Source organism: Helianthus annuus, chromosome 13, assembly GCF_002127325.2.
Source record: "Helianthus annuus cultivar XRQ/B chromosome 13, HanXRQr2.0-SUNRISE, whole genome shotgun sequence".
Lineage (NCBI taxonomy): Eukaryota > Viridiplantae > Streptophyta > Magnoliopsida > Asterales > Asteraceae > Helianthus > Helianthus annuus.
The window spans coordinates 110,868,559-110,875,042 of NC_035445.2; positions in this window are offsets into that span (position 1 = coordinate 110,868,559).

Consider the following 6,484-nt stretch of genomic DNA (forward strand, 5'->3'; position numbering starts at 1 on the left):
ACCTATTACGAGAGGTACCTGTCAATCAGTCTTTAAGAAAATATGTCAGTTTACACTGGTAAATACAATAAACTGACTCATTTTGAAAACATTTATGAAAATTGATTTAAGTGCACATGGCACAAATCATTTATAACCTGGGACAATTATTTAAAGATAATCTTGTATACCGATTTATATGTTTGTCATACAATTGGGGCCGGTTGGAAGCCGGTCGTGATTAACCGACTCACCACTTATAGAACCCACAAAGGAGTTATCCCCAACATGTGGGTTTATATTTAGCATTTGCATCTGTCAGGTGTATGCCTACACCCCGTGCATAGGTCGTGGCCATTTTCAAATGAAATGAGCCGAGGATATCCAGGACACGGTCGAATTAACCCCCAATGTTCATGTTATCAAACAAAACAGATTAAAACGGTTTATGTAATTTATTAATCACAATCCGATTAAATGATTTCATACCCGACCAAGTGGTATTATTATCATACCATATCCCAAGCCCGTATAAGGGAAAATAAGTTAAAAGTATTTACCTGATGCTAGCAGTAAAATCCTAAAGCTTTTTGAAGGCACCTTCTACCGGAAGCTATTTAATCTGTATAGAAGGTTTATTAACCTATTAGGATGCTAACGGGTCTTTAATTAAGTCAAGGTCTTAGACCGGCTAGCTAGAAGGAAACCTTACGGTTACAAACGCTAGATTAAGCGGAGACCGGAATAGAATGTGGTTTAGACCCGACAAACTTGGATACTTGTATAAGATGGGTAAGCTACACACATTCTGGAAATTAAGGATTTAATGATAAGGTTAAGCCCGTTTCAGCTATGCCCGTTTCAGCTATTTTACGTAAACTAGTCACGTAAACCGACCCGAACACATAAACGCGTAACGGGTAACCAAATAAATTATATACAGGTCTTAATCGTTATTATGCACAAAATATGTTATTACATCAATAAGATGTTAACATATATGCCCAAAAAGTAATTTAAACCAAAATAAGTCCCAAAAGGGCATTTTGGTAAATTTTAATGCACATAAAAGAGTTTAAATATTAAACTGAGTTTCAGGTCTGATCTAATCAGTAAAAATATGTATTTTTAATTGTTATAACAGTAGGATATTTTATATTTGTGAAATTTATCTTATATAACCAAACTATGCACCGTAGGGGCATTTTGGTAATTTCACATAGGCTTTAAAGGTCAAAATAGACTTCTGAGTTTAAAAACTTTGGCTTACTGTTTAATTATATAAATTATCTTAAAGTATCAGTGGGTAATAAGTTTTATATGCCAAAAATAGTTTTGACCCATACTAGGTGCTAAAAACGCTTAAAAGTCGGTTTTAAGGGATATTCGGGTTAAAATAGGAAATCTGAGTTTTTGATCAGTTTATAAAGTTCAAAATACTTTATTTATCATATAGAATCAGTAGCAAAAGGTTTGGCATTAAAAAGTTATGTAAAACTCATTTTATGCATGAAAAGGGTAAAACCGACAATTACCAAAATCAAGCTATAACCCTATGTTATGCTCAGCCTAAAAATAAATAAAAATCTTCAAAAATCCCAAAATATTATTTTACATCAGTAGATAAAAAGTTTGGTATTAAAACTTGGGTTTAGATGGGCTTTATGCTAATTACGTCATTTAATTAATAAAAAGCTTTCTAATTACGCTAATGAGCATAACTCCTAATCTAGACCTCAAACTGATGTCAAATTTTCGAGACAAGTCTAAATATCAGTAGCAAAGGTGTTTGTCCATTCACATTGCTAAAAATCTCAGTTGTATGTCAAAAGGGCGTTTATGGCATTTTTAAGCATAATTACGATCAAGTGCATATAATTCAAACCACTAGGCACCATGCAATATAACTCCAGAGGGTTATACTACTAAGTAATGTGGTCCTAATGGAAGCTTAAAACATGGGAGAAATAAGCTTAAACGGGTCAGAACTGAAAGTCAAAGCAAAAGTCAAGCTTTTGCGACTTTCGGTTATAAACTGACCTTAGACTATTAATTCCCAGGTTAGGACTGATAAAACATGTTTTAATATTAATTACCAAGTCATTAGAATGTTGAAACATAATTTAGAACCTTTGGTTTATTAATTTTAATCATTTTCAAACATTCTGTCCAGTTTGACTTTTTGTCAAACTACTTTGACCCGACAATTGACTAGTCAAACGAGACAATTAGGAGGTGCCATTTTAGGGGTTAATCACCTACCTTAATATGGTCCTATAACCACTTTCAATTTGATCAGTGGCTGGTCCATATGTAATTAAAACGAAAGTCAAACTTAATTTATGATAAGTTTGACTTTAGAGTAATTAAGCTAATTAAAACGACTAAGCAAGTAATTAGAGGCTTACTAAAGGTCCTAGCTGTCTTTTCTACACTTCAAATTCTTATCCTAGTGTTTGCAAGCTCCAGATGCAGGTCCTTTTGAAGTTGTTGTAAATGATGTGCCAAGAACATAACACTAGCACTCTTTATATAGTGAATTGCCAAGTCCTTAGATCATTGCAGCTGTTGTTGGACATCCTAGGATCACTCCAGGTGTCTAAGGGGATTTATTTTACCGTTTACCAGCCCCTAGTATCGTTAAAAATGAGGTTGAGGTGGTGGAACAGCCTAAACCTGCACCTGGCAGCCATTTTCTGCGCTGGGCATGCTCAGGCGGGCCACGTAAGCCATAGAGGAGGCTTACGTGGGCCGCATGGTCTTGATAAACTTGTAAAACAATTTTCTAGGTTGGCAGATTCAGTCCCTGATGGTTTTAAACCCTTTTTAACATGATTTTTGGCAATACAAGCCCTTGTAGTCAGTTTGATGAAGTTCAAGGATGCATGAACAAACTTCGTTAGGCTCGGGTTCGTTAAATATCACGATAAAAGCAAGTTTCGTCAAGTTGACACTTATAGCCCAAAGTCTTGAAAACATGCTTAACGATATCGAAACCACGTGAAATTTATACCGCTTATTCTTGAGAGTATATTTGAATATTTCGAAGCCTCGGTTTCGTTAAAAGGTCACTCAGAGGTTAGAATTGACATGTTGACACGTTTAACCCTTGTAGTTTTTATAATCTTCCGATTATACTTAGTGTAGTTTTAAGCCCGATTATAAGCTACACTGCCAACACATTCGATAATCTCGAATGGTCCATATACCTAGGGCTTAACTTGCCTTTCTTACCAAAACGCATCACACCTTTCCAGGGTGATACTTTCAGTAAGACTTTATCACCAACCTCAAACTTTAGAGGTTTTCGCCTCTTATCAGCATAACTTTTCTGCCTATCCCTGGCAGCTTTCAGGCAATCATGAATCTGGACAATCTTGTCCGTTGTTTCAAGGACTATATCAGGTCCTGCTAACTTAGCTTCTCCTACCTCTGCCCAACAGACAGGTGTTATAGGAGAACTCGATCAAGGGCAGGTGGTCATCCCAACTACCACCTAAATCAATAACACACGCACGAAGCATGTCTTCTAAAGTTTGAATCGTACGCTCACTCTGTCCATCTGTCTGAGGATGGTAGGCAGTACTAAAGTTCAAGCGTGTGCCCAAAGATTGTTGGAAACTTTTCCAAAAATGTGAAGTGTACCTTGTATCTCTATCAGAGATAATCGACATCGGTACCCCGTGAAGAGCTACAATCTTATCTACATATAACTGGGTTAACTTTTCGGAGCTATGAGTCTCCTTGATGGGTAAGAAATGTGCTGACTTAGTCAGTCTATCTACAATAACCCATATGGTGTCGTTTCCATGCCTTGTTTTAGGTAACTTGGTTATGAAATCCATGGTTACCATCTCCCACTTCCATGTAGGGAGTTCTGGTTGTTGAAGCCGACCTGATGGCTTCTGATGTTCAGCTTTGATTTGAGCACAAGTCAGGTACTTAGCTACATGTGTGGCAATAGATTTCTTCAAACCTATCCACCAATAATTCGCCTTCAAATCCTGATACATCTTGTCACCTCCAGGTGAACTGAGTATTTGGAGTTGTGGGCTTCCTGGAGGATTACATCTCGAAGTCCTCCTTGATTAGGAACCCAAATTCTTCCATTCATTATAAGGATTCCATCCTTCCCAGGTGTTAACTGCTCAGCAGTTACACCTAACTTTTCAGTTGGAAGGTTCACTTCCAAAACAGCATCTTTCTGTGCAGCTAATAGTCTTTCATTCAGACTATTCTTTAACTCAATGCTCTTGGCATTGATCCTAATTGGTTTAATTCTTTCCTTTCGGCTTAGAGCATCAGCGACCACGTTTGCTTTACCTGGATGGTAGCGTATCTCGCAATCATAGTCATTCAGAGTTTCCATCCAACAACGTTGTCTCATATTGAGCTCTTTCTGATTGAACAAGTGTTGGAGACTTTTATGATCTGAATAGATCACACATTTTGTTCCATATAGATAATGTCTCCATAACTTAAGCGCAAATACAACGGAACCCAATTCCAAATCATGGGTGGTGTAATTCTTTTCATGCACCTTCAGTTGTCGTGATGCGTAGGCAATCACCTTGCCACGCTGCATAAGTACACAACCCATGCCGGTGTGTGAAGCATCACAATATACGACAAACTCTTCAATTCCATCGGGTAAGGTTAACACTGGAGCATTGCTCAACTTTTTCTTAAGAATCTCAAAAGATTCTTGTTGCTTGGGACCCTAATCAAATTTCACATTCTTGCGGGTCAAAGAAGTTAATGGTGCAGCTATCCTTGAGAAGTTCTCAATGAATCTTCTATAATATCCAGCTAAACCCAAAAAGCTGCGTATATCTGTAGGTGTTTTTGGTGCTTCCCAATTCATAATAGCTTCTATCTTGGTGGGATCAACTTGGATACCACGCTCACTAACAACATGTCCAAGGAATTGGATTTCGCGAAGCCAGAACTCGCATTTGGAGAATTTAGCGTACAACTTCTCCTGTTGAAGCTATCCTAAGATACATCTAAGGTGCTTCTCGTGATCAACTTGGCTACGAGAATAGATAAGTATGTCGTCTATAAAGACAATGACAAACTTATCTAGGTATGGCTTGCAGACTCTATTCATGAGGTCTATGAATGCTGCTGGCGCATTAGTGAGCCCAAATGGTATCACTAAGAACTCGAAATGTCCATACCTTGTTCTGAATGCTGTCTTAGGCACATCTTCACTTCTTACTTTAAGTTGATGATACCCAGATCTCAAATCAATCTTTGAGAAGTAGCTCGCCCCTTGGAGCTGATCAAATAAATCATCGGTCCTGGGTAAAGGATAACAATTCTTGATCGTTACCTTATTCAATTCACGATAATCAATGTATAAGCGCATTGATCCGTCCTTCTTTTTCACAAACAGTATTGGAGCTCTCCAGGGCGAAGAACTGGGTTGAATGAAACCTTTATCCAGTAAGTCGTCTAATTGAGTTCTGAGCTCTTTCATTTCTGTAGGTGCTAAACGATAATGAGCTCGTGCAATAGGTGTTGATCCTGGGAGAATGTCTATCCTGAACTCTACTTGCCTCTCAGGAGGTAATCCAGGTAATTCATCAGGAAAAACATCAAGATATTCAGAGATAATTGGAATATCTTCAATTTTAGGCTTCAGATCATTCACAGTCACTTGTGCCATGTAAATGACACATCCACTCTTCAAACACTGCGATACCTTGAGAATAGACACATTGCTGGGCAATCCAAATTGTGTATCTCCCTGAATAGTGACTGATTCGCCAGAAGGGGTTTTGATAATAACTAGCTTTTTATCACAGGCAATTTGGGCTTGGTTATGCGACAACCAATCCATGCCTAAAACTATATCAAACCCAGCCAATTTCATTGGCAAGAGGGACATCGGAATAGAATGATTCTTAATGGATATAGAGCATCCATCAAGAAGAGTTGAAGCTGATTCTAAGGTACCATCGGCAAGCTCTACCTCATATTTTATGTCTAGAGTCTTAATAGGCAAATTCAATAACTTACAGAACTTATGGTCTACAAAAGACTTATCATCACCGGAATCAAATAGACTCTAGCATAATTATTATTGATGAGGAAGGTACCTGTTATGACGTTATCGTCGTTCACCGCTTCCCTTGCGTTCATCTGAAAAACTCTTGCATTGTTCTTTTTCGCCTCCTCGGGCTTTTTAGCATTCTTGGGGCAATTGGTTTTAATGTGCCCCTTTCATTGCAACCATAGCAGGTTGCATCCTAGATATTTCGGCACTCAACAGACTTGTGCCCTTTCTTTTTACAAATCCCACATGGTTTGGCCTGTGGGTCCTGGTTGCACTTTCCAAAGTGCCTCTTATGACATGTCTTGCACCTGGGCCTATAATTTGACTGCCCCTTTTTGGAACCAGAGTTCCCTTTTCCCTTTTTGTTTGACTAAGGAGATTTGTCTTCCTCTCTTTTCCTTTTCCCCTCATCGGTACTATTCTTCGCCTTATTCCTCACAACAT